The sequence below is a fragment of the Orcinus orca genome, chromosome 4 (genome assembly GCF_937001465.1).
Source record: "Orcinus orca chromosome 4, mOrcOrc1.1, whole genome shotgun sequence".
NCBI lineage: Eukaryota > Metazoa > Chordata > Mammalia > Artiodactyla > Delphinidae > Orcinus > Orcinus orca.
The window spans coordinates 140,339,266-140,362,973 of NC_064562.1; positions in this window are offsets into that span (position 1 = coordinate 140,339,266).

Below are 23,708 nucleotides of genomic sequence, written 5' to 3' on the forward strand. Positions count from 1 at the left end.
TCAATGTACGAGGCCAGAATTTCTGTGATACCAATACCAGAAAGACACCACAAGAAAAGAAAACTAAAGATCAATATCTCTTACTATAAGTATAGATGCAAAAATCCTCAATAAAATACTAGCAAACCAAATCCATTAACATATAAAAAGGATTTATACAATGACCAGTTATAGTAATAAACTATTTCAATAGAATAAAGGATAAAAACCACATAAATGTCTCAATAAGGGCAGAAAAGTTACTTCACAAAATTCAACACCCCTTCATGATACAAATACTCAATAAACTAGGAACTGAGGAGAAGTTCCTCAAGGCCATCTTGGCTAACCCCACAGCTAGTATCATACATAATTGTGAAAGCTCAATGTTTTTCCCTTAAAATCAGGAATAAGACAAAGATATCTGCTCTCACCATTTCTATTAAAAATTATATTGGAGGGTCTATCTTGAGCAATTAGGCAAGAAAATGAACTAAAAGCCTTCCAGAATGAAAGTATACCTATTTCTATTTGCAGATATTTTGTTACGGATATACAAAATTCTAAAGAATCCACTAAAAACCTATTAGAACTAATAAACAAGTTCAGCAATATTACAGGGTACAAATATACAAAAATCAACTGTATTTCTATACACTAACAATGAACAGTCTAAAAATGAAGTCAAGAAAATACAATTTAGATAACATCAAAATGAAAAGAATACTTAAGAACAAATTTAACAAAAAAGTACAAAGTTTATACTCTGAAAACTATTAAATGCAGTTGAAAGAAATTTAAGAAGGTGTAAATAAACAGAAAGACCCCACATCTATGGTCACCTAATTTATGACAAAGTAGGCAAGAACATACAATGGAGAAAAGACAGTTTCTTCAATAAGTGGTGATGGAAAAACTGTACAGCTACATATAAAAGAACGAAATTAAACTCAAAATGGATTAAAGACCTAAATGTAACACTGGATACCATAAAATTCTTTGAGGAAAACACAGGAAGAATGCTCTTTAACATAAATCACAGCAAAATATTTTTTGATCCTCCTCTGGGAGTAGTAAAAATAAGAACAAAAATAAACAAATGCGACCTAATTAAACTTAAAAGCTTTTGTACAGCAAAGGAAACCAGCAACAAAATGAAAAACAACCCCAAAGAATGGGAGAAAATATTTCCAAACGAAGTGACTGACAAGGGATTAATCTCTAAAATATATAAACAGCTCATACAGCTCAATATCAAAAAAACAAACAACCCAATCAAAAACTGGAGAAGATCTAAATAGACATTTCTCCAAAGAAGACATACAGATGGCCAAGAGGTACATGAAAAGGTGTTCAACATCACTAATTATTAGAGAAATGCAAATCAAAACTACAATGAGGTATCGCCTCACACCAGTCAGAATGGCCATCATCAAAACATGTACAAACAATAAATGCTGGAGAGGGTGTGGAGAAAAGGGAACCCTCCTACACTGCTGGTGTGAATGTAAATTGGTACAACCACTATGGAGAATAGTATGGAGATTCCTTAAAAACTAAAAATAGAGCTACCATATGATCCAACAATCCCACTCTTGGGCATATATCCAGAGAAAACCATAATTCAAAAGGACACATGCACCTCAATGTTCACTGCAGCACTATTTACAACAACCAGGACAGGGAAGCAACCTAAATGTCCATCAATGGAGGAATGGATAAACAAGATGTGGTACATATATACCATGGGATATTACTCAGCTATAAAAAAGAACAAAATAATGCCATCTGCAGCAACATGAATGGACCTAGAGATTGTCATACTGAGTGAAGTAAGTTAGACAGAGAAAGACAAACATCACATGATATCGCTTATATGTGGAATCTAAAACAATGGTACAAATGAACTTATTTACAAAGCAGAAATTGAGTCACAGATGTAGAAAACAAACTTAATGGTTACCAAGGGGGAAAAAGGGGGGGATAAATTGGGAGACTGTGATTAACATATACACACTACTATATATAAAAGATAACTGATAAGAACCTACCGTATAGCACAAGGAACTCTATTTGGTGCTCTGTAATGACCTACATGGAAATGGAGTCTAGAAGAGACTGGATATGTATATGTATGGCTGATACACTTTGCTGTACACCAGAAAGTAACACAATACTGTAAATCAACTATACACCAATAAAAAAAATTAAATAAAAAATAAATGAATAAGTAAATAAACAGAAAGACCCAAGTAAAAGTTTAGTAGACTTAATATTTTTAAGATGGCAAGATCTACAAATTCAACACAATCCTTATCAAAATCCCAACTGACTTTTTGGCAGAAATTGACAAGTTGATCCTAAAGTTCATATGGAATTTTAAGGGACTCTGAATATCCAAAGCAATCTTGAAAACGAAGAAAAAGGAGGACTGCCAAGTTCAAAACTTACTACAAAGTTACAGTAATCACGATAGTGTTGTACTCGGCAAAGGAAACTATAAATAAAAAAAAAACCAAGAAGACAACCTACAGAATGGGAGAAAATATTTGGAAATGATACAACCAACAAGGGCTTAATCTCCAAAATATACAAACAGCTCATACAACTCAACAACAAAAAAAACAAACAATCCAATCGAAAAATGGGCAGAAGACCTTAACAGACATCTCTCCCAAGAAGACATACAGATGGCCAGTAGACACATAAAAAGATGCTCAACATCACTAATTATAGAGAAATGCAAATCAAAACTACAGTGAGGTACCACCTCACACAGGTTGGAATGGTCATCATTAAAAAGTCTACAAATAACAAATGCTGGAGAGGGTACGGAGAAAAGGAAACCCTCCTACACTGCTGCTGAGAATGTAAGTTGGTGCAGCCACTATGGAAAACAGTATGGAGGTTCCTTAAAAAACCAAAAACAGAGTGATATAGCAATCCCACTCCTGGGCATATACCTGGACAAAACTATAATTCAAAAAGATACGTGCACCCATATGTTCATAGCAGCACTACTCACAATAGCCAAAACATGGAAACAACCTAAATATCCATCAACAGATGAATGGATAAAGAAGATATGGTACATATATATACAACAGAATACTACTCAGCCATAAAAAAGAACAAAATAATGCCATTTGCAGCAACATGGATGGACCTAGAGGTTATCACACTAAGTGAAGTAAGTCAGAAAGAGAAAGACAAATACCATATGATATCATTTATATGTGGAATCTAAAGTATGGCACAAATGAACCTATCTACAAAACAGAAACAGACTCACAGACATAGAGATCCTATTTGTGGCTGCCAAGGGGGAGGGGGGAAGGAGAGGGATGGACTGGGAATTTGGGGTTGGTAGATGCAAGCTATTACATTTAGAATGGATAAACAACAAGGTCCTACTGTATAGCACAGGGAACTATATCCAATCTCCTAGAATAAACCATAATGGAAAAGAATATTTAAAAAAAGAATGTTTTCCACTACGGAAATATGTGTACAACTGAGTCACTCTGCTATACAGCAGAGATTGGCACAACACTGTAAGTCAACTATACTTCAATAAAAATAAAAAAGACAGTGTGGTACTGGCATGTGGACAGACACATAGATCAAAGGAAAAGAACTGCAAGTCCAGAAATAAACTCTTATGTTTAGGGTCAACTGATTTTTTATAAGGGTGCCAAGGCAATTCTATAAGGAAAGAATAGTCTTTTCAACAAATGGTAATAGGACAACTGAATATATATACATATGCAAAAAAATGAAATTGAATACCTTCACATAATACACAAAAATTAACTCAAAATGGATCATAAAACTATAAAACTCTTAGAAGAAAATATAAGAGTAAATCTTCAAGACCTTGGATTTGGCAATGGTTTCTTTTTTATATGACACCAAAAGCACAAATAATAAAAAAAAAAAAACAGATAACTTAGACTTCATCAAAATTTAAAACTCTTGTGCTACAAAAGATCCCATCCAGAAAGTGAATGGACAATCCAGACTGGAAAAAAATATTTGCAAATCACATATATGGTAAGGGACTTGTATCCAGAATTCTAATGAACTCTTAGGACTCGAAAATAAAAAGATAACACAATCTAGAAATGTGAAAAGGATCTTTATAAACATTTCTCTAAAGAAGACTTAAAAATGGCCATCTTTAGCCATGATTAGCAATCTGTGAAATGTAAATTAAAACCACAGCTTTTTGAGTGGTTTTGAGATACCACTTCGCAGCCACTAGGATGACTGAAATCAAAAAAACAAACAATAATAAGTGTTGGTGAAGATATTACATTGCCACTCCCATCTGCAGGTCAGCTGATTAAAACTCTGTATTTGATTAAAATTATAAAATAGATATGAATCATTTTTCAGGAAACATATTCTGAAACTTATGGTTGTATTATACCCATAATAAACTCAACAGAAAGAAATAACATCTATAAAGGATAATCTGAAAAAAATGCCACACATTCATTATTCTTGCCTATGCCTAGACACTACACAAGACAGAAGGAATCAGAATTTGCGGGGGTGGGGAGGGGAGCCCAGTTATTATGTGTTTGACAAAAACATGAAAAGTGATTCTAATTTGTAATCAGGCTTTAGAAATACTCCATTATAAAAGTCACCCTTGGATTGAACCAGACCATCACAAAACTGAGGATCCAAATGCACTATATTAGACTCTACTATACACATACCATATATTTTTTCTTTTTATTGGACTATAATTGCTTTACAATGTTGTTAGTTTCTGCTGCAGTGAAGTGAATCACCTATATGTATACATATACCCCCTCCCTCTTGGAACTCTCTTCCCCCCATCCCACCCACCTAGGCCATCACAGAGCACCAAGCTGAACTCCATGTTACACAGCAGGTTCCCACTAGCAATCTATTTTACACATGGTAGTGTATTGATGTCAAATGTAATCTCCCAATTCATCACAACCTCCCCTTCCCCCACACCACATCCAGACATCTGTTCTCTACATCTGGGCTCTATTCCTGCCCTGAAAATAGGTACATCTATACCATTTTGCTAGATTCCACATATATGTATTAATATACAATATTTGCTTTTCTCTTTCTCACTCTGTATGACAGACTCTAGGTCCATCCACATTTCTACAAATGACCCAACTGCATTCCTTTTCATGGCTGAGTAATATTCCATTTTATATATATGTACCACATCTTCTTTATCCATTTGTCTGTCAAGGAACATTTAGGTTGTTTCAATGTCCTGGCTATTGTAAATAGTGCTGCAATAAACATTGGGGTACATGTGACTTTTTGAATTATGGTATTCTCAGGGTATATGCCCAGTAGTTGGATTGCTGGGACATATGGTAGTTCTATTTTTAGTTTTTTAAGGAACCTCCAAACTGTTCTCCACAGTGGCTATAATCAATTTACATTCCCACCCACAGGGCAAGATGGTTCCCTTTTCTGCACATCCTCTCCAGCACTTATTGTTTGTAGATTTTTTTCATGATGGGCATTCTGACTGGTGTGAGGTGATAACTCATTGCAGTTTTGATTTGCATTTCTCTAATAATTAGTGATGTTGAGCATCTCTTCATGTGCTCCTGGCCATCTGAATGTCTTCTCTGGAGAAATGTGTATTTAAGTCTTCCACCCATTTTTTGATTGGGTTGATTGTTTTTTGATATTGAGTTGCATGAGCTGTTTGTACACTTTGGAGATTAATCTTTGTCCGTTGCTTCATTTGAAAATATTTTCTCCCATTCTGAGGGTTTTACATTTGTCTTGTTTATGTTTTCCTTTGTGTGCAATACCTTTTAAGTTTAATTAGGTCGTATTTGTATATTTTTGTTATTTTCGTCACTCTAGCAGATGGGTGAAAACAAGATCTTGCTGTGATTTACATCAAAGGGTGTTTTTCCTAAGTTTTCCTCTAAGAGTTTTATACTGTCTGGTCTTACATTTAGGTCTTTAATCCATTTTGAGTTTATTTCAGTGTATGGTGTTAGGTACTGTTCTAATTTCATTCATTGACATGCAGCTATCCAGTTTTCCCAGCACCACTTATTGAAGAGACTGTCTTTTCTCCAATGTATATTCTTGCCTCCTTTGTCATAAATTAGGTGACCATACGTGCCTTGGTTTATCTCTGGGCTTTCTATCCTGTACTATTGATCTATGTTTCTATTTGTTTTTTCTTTTTAACATCTTTATTGGAGTATAATTGCTTTACAATGGTGTGTTAGATTCTGCTTTATAACAAAGTGAATCAGTTATACATATAAATGTATCCCCATATCCCCTCCCTCTTGCATCTCCCTCCCACCCTCCCTATCCCACCCCTCTAGGTGGTCACAAAGCAATGAGCTCATCTCCCTGAGCTATGCAGCTGCTTCCCACTAGCTATCTATTTTACATTCGGTAGTGTAAATATGTCCATGCCACTCTCTCACTTCGTCCCACCTTACCCTTCCCACTCCCTGTAATCTCAAGTCCATTGCCAACGTCTGCATCTTTTTTCCTGTCCTGCCCCTAGGTTCTTCAGAACCTTTTTTTTTTTTTTTTAGATTCCATATACATGTGTTAGCATAGGGTATTTGTTTTTCACTTTCTGACTTATCTCACTCTGTGTGACAGATTCTAGGTCCATCCACCTCACTACAAATAACTCAATTTCATTTCTTTTTATGGCTCAGTAATATTCCATTGTATAAATGTGCCACATCTACTTTATCCATTCATCTGTTGATGGACACTAAGGGTGCATCCATGTCCTGGCTATTGTAAACAGAGCTGCAATGAACATTGTGGTACATGACTCTTTTTGAATTATGGTTTTCTCTGGGTATGTGCCCAGTAGTGGGATTGCTGGGTCATATTGTAGTTCTATTTTTACTTTTTTAAGGAACCTCCCATACTGTTCTCCATAGTGGCTGTATCAATTTACATGCTCACCAACAGTGCAAGAGGGTTCCCTTTCGTCCACACCCTCCCCAGGATTTATTGTTTGTAGACTTTTTGATGATGCCCATTCTGACTGCTGTGAGGGGATACCTCATTGTAGTTTTGATTTGCATTTCTCTAATTAGTGATGTTGAGCATTCTTTCATGTGTTTGTTGGCAATCTGTATATCTTCTTTGGAGAAATATCTATTTAGATCTTCTGCCCTAAATTGGATTCGGTTGTTTGTTTTTTGGATATTGAGCTGCATGCATGAACTGCTTGTATATTTTAGAGATTAATCCTTTGTCAGTTGCTTCATTTGCAAATATTTTCTCCCATTCTAAGGATTGTCTTTTCATCTTATTTATGGTTTCCTTTGTTATGCAAAAGCTTTTAAGTTTCACTAGGTCCCATTTTTTTTTCTTTTTATTTCCATTTCTCTAGGAGGTGCATCAAAAAGGATGCAGCTGTGATTTGTGTCAAAGAGTGTTCTGCTTGTATTTTCCTCTAAGAGTTTTAGTGTCTGGCCTTACATTTAGGCCTTTAATCCATTTAGAGTTTATTATTGTGTATGCTGTTGTGGTGTGTTATAATTTCATCCTTTTACATGTAGCTGTCCAGTTTTCTCAGCACCACCTACTGAAGAGGCTGTCTTTTCTCCACTGCATATTCTTGACTCCTTTATCAAAAATAAGGTGACCATATGTGCGTGGGTTTATCTCTGGGCTTTCTATCCTGTTCCATTGATCTATATTTCTGTTATTGTGCCAGTACCATACTGTCTTGATTACTGTAGCTTTGTAGTATAGTATGAGGTCCAGGAGTCTGATTCCTCCAGCTCCATTTTTCTTTCTCAAGATTGCTTTGTCTATTCGGGGTCTTTTGTGTTTCCATACAAATTGTGAAATTTTTTGTTCTAGTTCTGTGAAAAATGCCATTGGTAGTTTGATAGGGATTGCATTGAATCTGTAGATTGATTTGGGTAGTACAGTCATTTTCACAATGTTGATTCTTCCAATCCAAGAACATGGTATATCTCTCCACCTGTTTGTGTCATCTTTAATTTCTTTCTTCAGTGTCTTATAGTTTTCTGATTACAGGTCTTTTGCCTCCTTAGGTAGGTTTATTCCTAAGTATTTTATTCTTTTTGTTGCAGTGGTAAATAGGAGTGCTTCCTTAATTTCGCTTTCAGATTTTTCATCATTAGTGTATAGGAATGCAAGAGATTCCTGTGCTTTCATTTTGTATCCTGCTACTTTACCAAATTCATTGATTAGCTCTAGTAGTTTTCTGGTAGCAGCTTTAGGATTCTCTATGTATAGTATCATGTCATTTGCAAACAGTGATAGCTTTCCTTCTTCTTTTCCAATTTGGATTCCTTCTATTTCTTTTTCTTCTTTGATGGCTGTGGCTAAAATTTCGAGTACTATGTTGAATAATAGTGATGAGAGTGGGCAACCTTGTCTTGTTCCTGATCTTGGTGTAAATGGTTTCAGTTTTTCACCATTGAGAATGATGTTGGCTGTGGGTTTGGCATATATGGCCTTTATTATGTTGAGGTAATTTCCCTCTATGCTTACTTTCTGGAGGATTTTTATCATAAATCGGTGTTGAATTTTGTCAAAAGCTTTTTCTGCATCTACTGATATGGTCATATGGTTTTTCTCCTTCAATCTGTTAATATGGTTTATCACATTGATTGATTTGCGTATATTGAAGAATCCTTGCATTCTGGGAAAAAACCCACTTGCTCATGGTGCATGATCCTTTTATTGTGCTGTTGGATTCTCTTTGCTAGTATTTTGTTGAGGATTTTTGCATCTATGTTCATCAGTGATATTGGCCTGCAGTTTTCTTTCTTTGTGACACCTTTGCCTGGTTTTGTTATCAAGGTGATGGTGGCCTCAGAGAATGAGTTTGGGAGTGTTCCTCCCTCTGCTATATTTTGCAAGAGTTTGAGAAGGATAGGTGTTAGCTCTTCTCTAAATGTTTGATAGAATTCAGGTGTGAAGCCATCTGGCCCTGAACTTTAGTTTGTTGGAAGATCTTTAATTTCAGTTTCAACTTCATTACTTGTGATTGGTCTGTTTATATTTTCTAATTCTTCCTCATTTAGTCTTCGAAAGTTGTACCTTTCCAAGAATTTGTCCATTTCTTCCAGGTTGTCCATTTTATTGGTGTATAGTTGCTTGTAGTAGTCTCATATGATCCTTTGTATTTCTGCAGTGTCAGTTGTAACTTCTCCTTTTTCATTTCTAATTTTATTGAGTCCTCTCAGTTTTTTTCTTGATGAGTCTGGCTAAAGTTTCATCAATTTTGTGTTTCTTCTCAAAGAACCAACTTTTAGTTTTATTGATTTTGCTACTGTTTCCTTCGTTTCTATTTCATTTATTTCTGTTTTGACCTTTATGATTTATTTTCTTTTACTGACTTTTGCTTTTCTTTGTTCTTCTCTCTCTTCTCTCTAGTTGCTTTAGGTGTAAGTTTAGATTATTTGAGATTTTTCTTGTTTCTTGAGGTGAGACTGAATTGCTATATACTTCCCTCTGAGAACTGCTTTTGCTGCATCCCATAGGTTTTGGATCATTGTGTTTTCCTTGTCATTTGTTACTAGGTATTTTTTTATTTCCTCTTTGATTTCTTCCATGATCTCTTCGTTATTTAGTAGCTCACTCTTTAGCCTCCATGCACTTGTGTTTTTTAGAGCGTATTTTTCCTGTTTTGATTTCTAATCGCATAGATTATTGGAAAAGATGCTTGATACAATTTAAATTCTCTGAGGCTTGATTTGTGACCCAAGATGTGACCTATCCTAGAGAATGTTCCATGTGCACTTGAGAAGAAAGTGTATTCTTCAGCTTTCTGTGAAATGTCCTATAAATATCAATTAAATCTATCTGGTCTATTGTGTCATTTAAAGCTTGTGTTTCCTTATTAATTTTCTCTCTGGATGATCTGTCCTCTGGTGTAAGTGAGGTGTTAAATTCCCCCACTATTACTGTGTTACTGTTGATTTCCCCTTTTATGGCTGTTAGCATTTGCCTTATGGATTGAGGTGCTCCTATGTTGAGTGCATAAATATGTATAATTGTTATGTCTTCTTCTTGGATTGATCCCTTCATCATTAATGTAGTGTCCTTCCTTGTCTCTTGTAACATTCTTTATTTTAAAGTCTAGTTTATCTGATATGAGTATTGCTACTCCAGCTTTCTTCTGATTTCAATTTGCATGGAATATCTTTTTCCACACCCTCACTTTCCGTCTGTATGTGTCTCTGGGTCTGAAGTGGGTCTCTTATAGACAGTATATATATGGGTCTTGTTTTTGTATCCATTCAGCCAGTCTATGTCTTTTGGTTGGAGCATTTAATCTATTTACATTTAAGGTAATTATCAATATGCATGTTCCTATTACCATTTTCTTAATTGTTTTGGATTTTTGTAGGTCTTCTCCTTCTCCTGTGTTTCCTGCCTAGAGAAGTTCCTTTAGCATTTGTTGTAAAGCTGGTTTGGTGGTGCTGAATTCTCTTAGCTTTTGCTTGTCTGCAAAGGTCTTAATTTCTCCGTCAAATCTGAATAAGATCCTTGCTGAGTAGAGTAACCTTGGTTGTAGGTTTTTCCCTTTCATCACTTTAAATATGTCCTGCCACTCCCTTCTGGCTTGCAGAGTTTCCGCTGAAAGATCAGCTGTTAACCTTATGGGTTTTCCCTTGTATGTTATTTGTTGCTTTTCCCTTGCTGCTTTTAATATTTTTTCTTTGAATTTAATTTTTGTTAGTTTGATTAATATGTGTCTTGGTGTGTTTCTCGTAGGGTTTATCCTGTATGGGACTCTCCGCACTTCCTAGACTTGGTGGCTATTTCCTTTCCATCTTAGGGAAATTTTCAACTATGATCTCTTCAAATATTTTCTCAGACCCTTTCTCTTGCTTTCTTCTTCCGGGACCCTATAATTCGAATTTTGGTGTGTTTAATGTTGTCCCAGAGGTCTCTGTGACTGTCCTCAATTCTTTTCATTCTTTTTTCCTTATTCTGCTCCTCAGCAGTTATTTCCACCATTCTATCTTCCAGCTCAGTTATTCATTCTTCTACCTCAGTTATTCTGCTATTGATTCCTTCTAGTGTATTTTTCGTTTCAGTTATTGTGTTGTTCATCACTGTTCCTTTGTTCTTTAGTTCTTCTAGGTCTTTGTTAAATGTTTCTTGTGTTTTCTCGATTCATGCCTCCATTCTATTCCCGAGATTCTGGATCAGCTTTACTATCATTACTCTGAATTCTTTTTCAGGTAGGTTGCCTATTTCCTCTTCATTTATTTGGTCTTGTAGGTTTTTACCTTGTTCCTTCATCTGTAACATATTTTTTTGTCATCTCATTTTCTCTTCATGAGTGTGGTTGTGTCGCTCTCTTACTGGTTGTTTGGTCTGAGGCATCCAGCAGTGGAGTTTGCAGGCATTTGGGTAGAGCCCGTTCTTGGTGCCGAGATGAGGACCTCCAGGAGACCTCACTCCGATTAATATTCCCTGGGGTCTGAGGTTCTCTTTCAGGCCAGTGATTTGGACCTCATACTCCCACCACAGGAGTTCATGCTCAACACCCAGACTGCGAACCAAGATCCCACAAGCTGGGTGGCACAGCAAAAAAATAAAAAGGAGTATTGCAATAACAAAGAATAAAAAATAAAATTAGAAAAATTTAAAATATAATAAAAAAAATAAGTGAAAAAACAAGGTAAAAGAGAACCATAACAGCAAAAAAAAAAAAAAAAGAAGGGTGGGTGGGGGAACAAACAAAAGGAGCAGAACAATTACAAAGAATAAAAAAATAATATTGGAAAAATAAAAATTCTATTAGAGAAAATATAAATGAAACAACAAGGTAAAACAGAACCACAACCTCAAAAAAAGAAAAAAGAGCCAGAAAAGGCCTTGGTTGTGGGGGGCGGGGCTTAGGCAGGGGCCAGGTTTAGGGCAGTGGGCGAGGCCTAGGCTCAGGACCTGGGCAGCTGGAAGGGGCAGCATGGCCAGAGGGGGCCTCAGAGTGCTGAGTGCGGAGGTAAGGCCCTAGGTGAGTGTGCAGAGGCGGGGCTTAGCCTTAGCATGGCTGGAGGGCGCCTTGGAGGGTGGAGGATCAGGCCCGGGCCCTCAGCAGGCTCCCTGGGTCCTGAGTGGGCAGAGGAAACACTGGTCATGCTTCCTTCCAATCCTCCAATCCCTCGAGGGACTCTCCCCCTCCCCGCTGATCCCCTCACTATGGTGGGCCCCTCCAGGCATGGGAACCCCTCCGCTCCATCAGCCACCCCTCAGGGATGCTGATCCCATCCTGCCTCCAATTCTCCTGCCCTCCCTCCCCCCGACATATCCTACCCGGCCGCTCAGGGGTTTCCTCCCATCCCCTTAGGTGTCTGTGGTCCCCCACCAGAGCCTGGTAGCTGCCCTAGTTGTGTAGAGACACGAACTCTGTGTCCTCCTACTCTGCCATCTTGACTCCACCCAGAATATATTTCCTTGAATAGTCATTTGAATTAATGTCAGATTATACTGATGATTTTGTTTAAATCTCTATGGATTTTCTCACTGCATTTATCATAAATATGATGCTAAAGACATTTGTTTTCACCATATCTCGTAACTGTCCTCCCTATGAAGTCTCATGAGAGATGTTTTACTCTGATCTCACTATCAAAAACAAACAAAACAAAACTCTCCTGAACTACTTTTATGTCATGAATACTGTGAATCATGTAACTGATCCTCCCTTCTACTTTCAGACTGTCTGTATACAGCCTGGAGCCAAAATTTGGTTCCATCCCTAGTAAAAGTGTAGGAACTCACAGCCAAAGCTTCATGTACTAAACTTATCCTTGACCTCATCTTAACTTTTTCATGAATCACCACAGCAATGACTCTGAATCTATTCCAGTACCCTAAAGCTTTGATAAAATATTAGTTTCCATGTTTGTCATGATATAAAAAATATTGGGAAGCACAGCTTTAAGATGTCAGTGCTGCATAATGGCCTGTGGTAAAGTGGGAGAAAATATTTCTCCTCTTAATTTATAAGGAAAAGGGATTGTCCTGCTGATATCCATAATGTTTCACAGAGTCTTCCGTGAAACTACTCTTTTTCTTTCTATATCTGCATCATCCCTCTACACCCTCACTCTCCATTATATGCAGATATGAAATACTGGGCCAGAAAAAAAATCCAAATGGAAGATACCATTCAAAAGTTAGGATTTCCATTTTACTCAAATGATCAAAGAGATGTTTACCAGGAGGCTTCTAGGTGTCTCTGTAAATAAATTTCTGTTAATACTTCTGACAGCTCACCAGGCATGTCTAGAGCCCAGTTAGACTCTGCCTGAAATCCATGCTCCTCTGGTTTATATATATTACACACTCATGCAATAAAAATAAATTATCTAATTTAATTATTACAACAATCCTATTCAGAAGGCACTATCATCCCATTTCACAGATGAGGAAACAGTTTCAGAGAAGGAGTGAAGACTTTTCTGATACATAAATTTGGAAACAATTCAATGGGCATGCTCAGTCTGGCTTCAGATCACATACTCTTTGAATCTGGAATGCTTTGAGGTCTTTCAGTCATTATGACTTTAACCCATTGTGCCATCATTGCCATTCTAGCATGTCCAACACACAATACCCTAATTTTATGCACCAACAATAAAAACACAGTGTCACTTTGGTTCATTTTTAAGATTTTTCAGTACATTGGAAATAAAGAATTTATGGGTTTGTTAAGCCTCTTAAGGCTATAGAGTCCCAAAACCAAGCTACCGATACAAAATAAAAAAGTCAAATTCAGGACCATCAAGTAAACTCTTCCAAAAAGCACCCTATTACCTTTTCACGTTGCAATGCAGGAGCTTTTATTTACTTAACCATTTGTTTATTTATCCAAGATTAACCAGGGACATGATCTACAGCAGACCCTCTTGGTGGCAAGAGAATGGAAAGATGATTAAGATGACCCCATTCTCATCCAACTCACAGCTCAGTGAATATGTTAGATAGTATTTGTGTCCATGGGGAAAGGAAAAAAGAGCCCACTGGTCTCTCTCTCACTCACTCAGTATCTCTGACAGTACTTTGCTCTTTTTAGACTCCGATGGTTAATTTTATGTGTCAACTTGACTGAGACATGAGGTGCCCAAACATTTGGTCAAACACTGTTCTAGGTGCATCTGTGAGGGTGTTCTGGATGAAATTAACATATGAACTCAGTAAAGCAGATTGTCCTCCCAAATGTCGGTAGACCACATCGAATCCATTGAAGGCCTAAACAGAACAAAAAGTTTGAGTAAAACAGAATTTCCTCCAGCCTGACTGCTTGACCTGGAAGACTGAGTTTTTTCCTGCCTTCAGACTCAAAACATGAGCTCTTCCTGGGTCTTGAGCCCACTGGCTCTCAGACTAGAACACACTGACTCTCCTGATACTCAGGTCTTCAGTCTTGGATTGGAAAGGAAGTACACATTGGCTCTCCTGGGTCTCCAGCTTGCCAACTATAGATCTTGGAATTTGTCAGCCTCCATAGTTATGTCAGTCAATTCTTTTATACACGCACACACACAGCTGAACTCTGAACAGTGTGAGGTTTAGGGGCACCACTCCCCCTCCCCACCACCACACACTCAAAAATCAACACATAACTTTACCATTGGCTCTCCATATCTAAGGTTCCACAACCAAGGATTCAACCAACTGTAGATCATGTTGTACTGTAATACATAACTATTGAAAAAAATCTGAGTATAAGTGGACCCTTGCAGTTCAAACCCATGTTGTTCAAAGGTCAACTATATATATCATATTGGTTCTGTTTCTCTGGAAATCCTAATATAGCCTCCAACAAGATGCGCAACTAATCTATGAAAGATTTGATATTTAGTTCATTTTAATAGTGTTCAGGTTCTTGGAGAAGAGTGGGTACCATTACTACCGTCCAAACTTTAGAAGTCACTACATAATAAACACATTACTTTTATAGAAAGATAGTGAAGACTTCTACTGCTATCACAACACTAGATTTATATACAATGATATTCTAATACTAACATGAACAAAAAAACCCTGCTCTGTAGCAGGGGAGGAAGGAGATTAAATATTTCATTTTTCTAACAATAAAGAGGTAGATTCATTCCCAAATCATGTTTAAAATGTAAAATTAACGTTATACTACCAAACTAGGATATCTTCTTTGTTGTGTTAAGTGGAGTGTACTTGAGAAACAACCAGGAGGTGAAATTTACAGACTAAAATAACAGTTGAAAAAGCCAGTATGAAAAGGCTGCATACTATATGATTCCAACTATATGACACTCTGAAAAACACAAAACTATGGAAACAGTAGAAAGATCACTGGATGCCAAAGGTTCAGGGAGAGGAAGGAAGGGATGAACGGTTGGAGCACAGGGGATTATTAGGGCAGTGAAACTATTCTGTAAAATATTAAAATGGTGGATCCATGTCATTATACATTTTTCAAAACCCATAAAATGTATAATGCAAAGAGTGAACCCTAATGTAAACTATGGGACTTTAGTTACTAATAATGTACCAATACTGGTTCATCAATTATTACAAATGTACCACACTATTGCAAGATGTTCAAAATAGGGGAAATTGGGTGGGGGAGGGGAAGGTGCGAGGGTATATAGGAACTCTGTGTACTTTCTGCTCAGTTTTTCTATAAACCTAAAACTTCTCTAAATAAAGTCTATTAATTAAAAGAAATAAAAATTGGATAGGCTTTTGGTAAGACCAGGGCTTTTTAGTAAGTTGCAAAGCATTTAAAACTTGGTAGCATATAGCAGCATATATTTGGCTACCAACTTGAGCTTCTTTGTTTTTATCAGTTACAAAGTTGGTTTTTAACCACTAAGACTGTTGTGACAGAAGCACATCAGCTGAGGCCTCGGGAACTGTATGGATTCCCACTGCAGTCCATGGAATCTTGTCCATACTGAGTGGCTGGCTGCTCATCAAGCTGGTACCATATGGTCAAGTGACGTTGATCAAACAGGATATACATCAATGGTGGGGACTCAGAGAATAAGTGTTGCAGCTTGATCCTGAACTACACAGGTATAGCTTGAATGTCAGAGTGGGGTAAAAACTTCTTACAAGCTAGGATATGAAACAATACTTGCTGCTTTTACCTGTTCAGAACACTAGTGATGGTCTAGCTTTACACTGTGAAAAATTATTTAAAAAGCCAACATCTAAACTAGATAACCAACCAATACCAACATGGCCCTGACCAGTAGGTGCTCCCTAAAAGGCAGGTTTCACAGCTCTAAACTCAAGACTGGCACAAGACTGAAAATGCCCCCTTTTCAGGCACATTGGAAACTCTGTAACTAGACAGAGCCTACGGACGATGTCAGAACATGGAGTTCAAAGAGGACATAGAAATTCAGAGGTTTCGACAGTGCATTAATGGGTTTTTGCTGAGTTAGAAAAAAAAATACCTCCAGTAGGACCTGGTGATTAGGGCTGCCAGCACTGCAATTTTTAAACTTAGCAAGAAAACAAAAAAGTCTCTACAGCTACTTTCCGAAGGTGAGAAAGTGTTCATAGGTATTTTTTTCTCCAGATATAGTAAATCCATGTTGCCAAAATTAACCTGTTAATAAGGGGTTCCTCTCAATCAAGTTCAAACTCATTGGTCAAGGATATTGGATGTCTGGTTCCGCTGCCATCTCGGTAAAAGTGAAACAAGATTTTCTCTTTTTTCCTTTCATTCTTCAGTTACTATGCCAGATATCTTCACTTTGTGCCTCCATTAATGGGCTCCTGTGCCCTCTGGCTTCTGACTAGTTCAGTCATTTGGAAGCAACAGCAAGAGACTGGAGGAAGGAAAGACAGTGAGGTTGGAAAAAATACTCCCCAGGCTCTCTCCCTGCCATGGTCAGGATGTCCTCTACCACAACCCTTTCCCTTTCAGGGTTCCAATTACTCTCTCTCTTCCCCTTTCAGCTCTAAGACTGGCAACAGCATCCTAATAACCAGCCACAGAGGTGTACACTATTCCCTGTAGATTCTCACCACGTACAACCTTATTAAATTCCCCTCAAATTATCCCAACTAGGAAGTGTGCTATCTATTTCCTACAGGGCCGGTCGGTGGCTGATAAAGATACCACTGGGTTTCTGGCATGGACCTTCAGAAACACTAAGTACCAGTTTTTATGGAACATGATTTGGCCTGGGATAGCTGTTCTCAGTACTTAGGTTCTACCTAAGAGCGGAACCAGTGCTGTGATAATGTTAGACGGCCTACTGGTCCTCTAGAAACTTTTTTAAAATTAAGGTTTATCAGAGATTTGATTCAGAATCAATAAAACCTCTAAGACCTTGAAGAAACTAATTCCAGTGAGAAAAAGTATAGGCTACAACTGCAAGGGAAAAAAAACGAATTCTACATTAAGAACTTTCTGGTGGAGACTGACCATAAGAATTTGAGGTAAATATGAAACTTCAATTTCTTTTAATATAATTCACAAGTCCAAAACACTCAACTTTAAAGGGGATGTATCTTTGAATATCCATTTTTCTCCCCAAGAAATTTATAATGGGAGGGTGCTTATCTTCACATTTACAGCATAGTTTTTGACATTTTGTTTTAGGAACATCTTAAGGTAGCTTCATTTTTTTCTTTAACAGCTTTATTGGAGTATAATTGCTTTACAATGGTGTTAGATTCTGCTGTATAACAGAGTGAATCAGCTATACATATACATATACATATATTCCCATATGTCCTCCCTCTTGCATCTCCCTCCCACCACTCTAGGTGGTCACAAGGCACTGAGCTGATCTCCCTGTGCTATGCAGCTGCTTCCCACTAGCTATCTATTTTACATTTGATAGTACATATAAATCAATGCTACTCTCTCATTTCGTCCCAGCTTATCTTTCCCCCTCCCCGTGTCCTCAAGTCCATTCTCTATGTCTGAGTCTTTATTCCTGTCCCACCCCTAGATTATTCAGAACTTTTTTTTTTATTAGATTCCATATATATGTTGGCATACGGTATTTGTTTTTCTCTTTCTGACTTACTTCACTCTGTATGACAGACTCTAGGTCCATCCACCTCACTACAAATAACTCAATTTCATTTCTTTTTATGGCTCAGTAATATTCCATTGTATGTATGTGCCACATCTTCTCCATCTGTCAATGGACACTTAGGTTGTTACCATGTCCTGGCTACAGTAAATAGAGCTGCAAGGACCATTGTGGTACACGACTCTTTTTGAATTATGGCTTTCTCAGGGCATATGCCCAGTAGTGGGATTGCTGGGTCATATAGTACTTCTATTTTTACTTTTTAAGGAACCTCCCTACTGTTCACCATAGTGACTGTATCAACTTACATTCCCACCAACAGTGCAAGAGGGTTCCCTTTTCTCCACACCCTCTCAAGCATTTATCGTAGATTTTTTGATGATGGCCATTCTGACGGGTGTGAGGTGATACCTCATTGTAGTTTTGATTTGCATATCTCTAATGATTAGTGATGTTGACCATCCTTTTGTGTGTTTATTGGCAATCTGTATATCTTCTTTGGAGACATGTCTGTTTAGGTCGTCTGCTGATTTTTGGATTGGGTTTTTTTTTTTGATATTGAGCTGCATGAGCTGTTTATAAATTTTGGAGATTAATCCTTTGTCAGTTTCTTCATTTGCAAATATTTTCTCCCATTCTGAGGGTTGTCTTTTCATCTGGTTTATGGTTTCCTTTGCTGTGCAAAAGCTTTTAACTTTCATTAGGTCCCATTTGTTTATCTTTATTTCCATTTCTCTAGGAAGTGGATCAAAAAGGATCTTGCTATGCTTTATGTCATAGAGTGTTCTATGTTTTCCTCTAAGAGTTTTATACTGTCTGGCCTTACATTTAGGTCTTTAATCCATTTTGACTTTATTTTTGTGTATGGTGTTAGGGAGTGTTCTAATTTCATCCTTTTACATGTAGTTGTCCAGTTTTCCCAGCACCACTTATTGAAGAGGCTATCTTTTCTCCATCATATATTCTTGTCTCCTTTATCAAAAATAAGGTGACCATCTGTGTGTGGGTTTATCTCTGGGTTTATCCTGTTCCACTGATCTATATTTCTGTTTTTGTGCCAGTACCCTACTATCTTGATTACTGTAGTTTTGTAGTATACTCTGAAGTCTGGGAGCCTGATTCCTCCAGCTCCGTTTCGCTTTCTCAGATGGCTTTGCCTATTCGGGGTCTTCTGTATTTCCATACAAATTGTGCGATTTTTTGTTCTAGTTCTGTGAAAAATGCCATTGGTAGTTTGTTAGATATTGTACTGAATCTGTATATTGCTTTGGGTAGTACAGTCATTTTCACAATGCTGATTCTTCAAATTCAACAACATGGTATATCTCTCCATTTGTATCATCTTTCATTTCTTTCATCAATGTCTTATAGTTTTCTGCATACAGGTCTTTTGTCTCCTTAGGTAGATTTAGTCCTAGGTATTTTATTCTCTGTTGCAATGGTAAATAGGAGCGTTTCCTTAATTTCTCTTTCAGATTTTTCACCATTAGTGTATAGGAACGCAAGAGATTTCTGTGCATTAACTTTGTATCCTGCTACTCTACCAAATTCATTGAATAGCTCTAGCAGTTTTCCAGTGGAATCTTTAGGATTTTCTATGTATAGTACCATGTCATCTGCAAACAGTGACAGCTTTCCTTCTTCTTTTCCAATTTGGATTCCTTTTATTTCTTTCTTTTCTCTGATTGCTGTGGCTAAAACGTCCAAAACTATGTTGAATAACAGTGGTGAGAGTGGGCAACCTTGTCTTGTTCCTGATCTTAGTGGAAATGGTTTGTTTTTTAGCATTGAGAACGATGTTGGCTGTAGATTTGTCATATATGGCCTTTACTATGTTGAGGTATCTTCCCTCTATGCCTACTTTCTGGAGTGTTTTTATCATAAATGGGTGTTGAATTTTGTCGAAAGCTTTTTCTGCATCCATTGAGATGATCATATGGTTTTTATCCTTCAATTTGTTAATATGGTATATCACATTGATCAATTGGTGTATATTGAAGAATCCTTGCATTCCTGGGATAAACCCCACTTGATCATGGTATATGATCCTTTTAATGTGCTGTTGGATTCTGTTGGCTAGTATTGCATTAAGAATTTTTGCACCTGTGTTCCTCAGTGATATTGGCCTGTTGCTTTCTTTGTGACATCTTTGTCTGGTTTTGGTATCAGGGTGATGGTGGCCTCATAGAATGAGTTTGGGAGTGTTCCTCCCTCTGCTATATTTTGCAAAAGTTTGAGAAGGATACGTGTTAGCTCTTCTCTAAATGTTTGATAGAATTCACCTGTGAAGCCACCTGGTCCTGGGCTTTTGTTTGTTGGAAGATTTTTAATCACAGTCTCAATTTCAGTGCTTGTGATTGGTCTGTTTATATTTTCTATTTTTTCCTGGTTCAGTCTCAGAAGGTTGTACCTTTCCAAAAATTGGTCCATTTCTTCCAAGTTGTCCATTTTATTGGCATATAGTTGCTTATGGTAATCTCTCATGATCCTTTGTATTTCTGCAATGTCAGTGTAACTTCTCCTTTTTCATTTCTAATTCTATTGATTTGAGTCTTCTCCCATTTTTTCTTGATCAGTCTGGCTAATGGTTTATTAATTTTGTTTATCTTCTCAAAGAACCAGCTTTTAGTTTTATTGATCTTTGCTATTGTTTCCTTCATTTCTTTTTCATTTATTTCTGATCTGATCTTTATGATTTCTTTCCTTCTGCTAACTTTGGTGGTTTTTTGTTCTTCTTTCTCTAATAGCTTTAGGTGTAAGGTTAAGTTGTTTATTTGAGATGCTTCTTGTTTCTTGAGGTAGGATTGTACTGCTATAAACTTCCCTCTTAGAACTGCTTTTGCTGCATCCCATAGGTTTTCGGTCGTTGAGTTTTCATTATCATTTGTTCCTAGGTATTTTTGGATTTGCTCTTTGATTTCATCAGTGATCTTTTGGTTATTAAATAGTGTATTGTTTAGCCTCCATGTGTTTGTATTTTTTACAGACTTTTTTCTGTCATTGATATCTAGTCTCATAGTGCTATGGTTGGAAAAGATACTTGATATGATTTCAATTTTCTTAAATTTACCAAGGCTTCATTTGTGACCTAAGATATGATCTATCCTGGAGAATGTTCCATGAGCCCTTGAAGAAAGTGTATTCTGTTGTTTTTGAATGGAATGTCCTATAAAAATCAATTAAGTCAATCTTGTTTAATGTGTCATTGAAAGCTTCTGTTTCCTTATTTATTTTCATTTTGGATGATCCTTCCATTGGTGAAAGTGGGGTGTTAAAGTCCCCTACTATGATTGTGTTAATGTCGATTTCCCCTTTTATGGCTGTTAGTATTTGCCTTATGTATTGAGGTGTTCCTATGTTGGGTGCATATTTACAGTTGTTATAGCTTCTTCTTGGATTGATCCCTTGATCATTATGTAGTGTCCTTCTTTGTCTCTTGTAATAGTCTTTATTTTAAAGTCTATTTTTTCTGACATGAGAATTGCTACTCTGGCTTTCTTTTGATTTCCATTTGCATGGAATATCTTTTTCCATGCCCTCACTTTCAGTCCGTATGTGTCCCTAGGTCTGAAGTGGGTCTCTTGTAGACACCATATATATGGGTCTTGTTTCTGTATCCATTCAGCCAGTCTATGTCTTTTGGTTGGAGCATTTAATCCATTTACATTTAAAGTAATTATTGGTAAGTATGTTCCTCTTACCATTTTAATTATTTTGGGTTTGTTATTGTAGGGTTTTCTTCCTACTCTTGTGTTTCCTGCCTAGAGAAGTTCCTTTAGCATTTGTTGTAAAGTTGGTTTGGTGTGCTGAATTCTCTTAGCTTTTGCTTGTCTGTTAAGGTTTCAACTTCTCTGTCGAATCTGAATGAGATCCTTGCTGGGCAGAGTAATCTTGGTTGTAGGTTTTTCCCTACATCACTTTAAATATGTCCTGCCACTCCCTTCTGGCTTGCAGAGTTTCTGCTGAAACTCTGTTAACCTTATGGCGATTTCCTTATATATTTTTGTTGTTTTTCCCTTGCTGCTTTTAATACTTTTTCTTTCTATTTAATTTTTGATAGTCTGATTAATATGTGTCTTGGCATGTTTCTCCTTGGATTCATCCTGTATGGCACTCTCTGCACTTCTTGGACTTGACTATTTCCTTTGCCATATTAGCAAAGATTTCAACTATAATCTCTTCAAATATTTTCTCAGTCCCTTCCTTTTTCTCTTCTTCTTCTGGGACCCCTATAATTCAACTGTTGGTGCGTTTAATGTTGTCCCAGAGGTCTCTGGGACTGTCCGCAATTCTTTTCTTTTTTCTTTATTCTGCTCTGCAGCCGTTATTTCCACTATTTTATCTTCCAGGTTGCTTATTCATTCTTCTGCCTCAGTTATTCAGCTATTGATTCCTTCTAGAGAATTTTTAATTTTATTTATTGTGTTGTTCATCATTGTTTGCTCTTTAGTTCTTCTAGGTCCTTGTTAAACATTTCTTATACTCTCTCCATTCTATTTCCAAGACTTTGGATCATCTTTTCTAACATTACTCTGAATTCTTTTTCAAGTAGACTGCCTATTTCCTCCTTGTTTGGTCTGGTGGGTTTTTACCTTGCTCCTTCATCTGCTATGTGTTTCTCTGCCTTCTCATTTTTCTTAACTTACTGTGTTCAGCGTCTCCTTTTTGCAGGCTGCAGGTTCATAGTTCCTGTTGTTTTTGGCATCTGCCCCCAGTAGCTAAGGTTGATTCAGTGGGTTGCGTAGGCTTCCTGGTGGAGGGGACTGGTGCCTGCGTTCTGGTAGATGAGGCTGGATCTTGTCTTACTGGTGGGCAGGATCCATATGGTGGTGTGTTTTGGAGTGTCTGTGACCTTATTATGATTTTAGGCAGCCTCTCTGCTAATGGGTGGGGTTGTGTTTCTGTCTTGCTAGTTGTTTACCATAGGTTGTCCAGCACTGTAGCTTGCTGGTCATTGAGATGGATATCTCTGGGAGAGCTTTCGCTGTTTGATATTACCTGGAGCCAGGAGGACTCTGTTGGACCAATGTCCTGAACTCAGCTCTCCCACCTCAGAGGCACAGGCCTGACACCCAGCCAGAGCACCAAGACCCTGTCAGCCACACTGCTCAGAAGAAAAATGAGAAAAAATGAAAGAAAAAAAAATTAAATTAAAAAGTTATTAAAATAAAAAAAAATTAAAAATAAAAAAAAATTTTAATGAAAAAAAGAAAAAGGAGAGCAACCAAACCAAAAAACAAATCCACCAATGATAGCAAGCATTAAAAACTATACTTAAAAAAAATATTTAAAAAAAGGACAGGGCTTCCCTGGTGGCGCAGTTGTTGAGAGTCTGCCTGCCAATGCAGGAGACACGGGTTCGTGCCCCAGTCCGGGAAGATCCCACATGCCGCGGAGCAGCTGGGCCCGTGAGCCATGGCCGCTGAGCCTGCGCGTCCGGAGCCTGTGCTCCGCAACAAAGAGAGGCCACAACAGTGAGAGGCCCGTGTACCACAAAAAAAAAAAAAAAAAAGGACAGACAGAACCCTAGGACAAATGGTAAAAGCAAAACTATACAGATAAAATCACACAAAGAAGCATACACATACACACTAAGAAAAAGAGAAAAAGGAAAAAATATATACATCTATATATGAAAAAGGAGGAAGAGAGCAACCAAATCAATAAACAAAT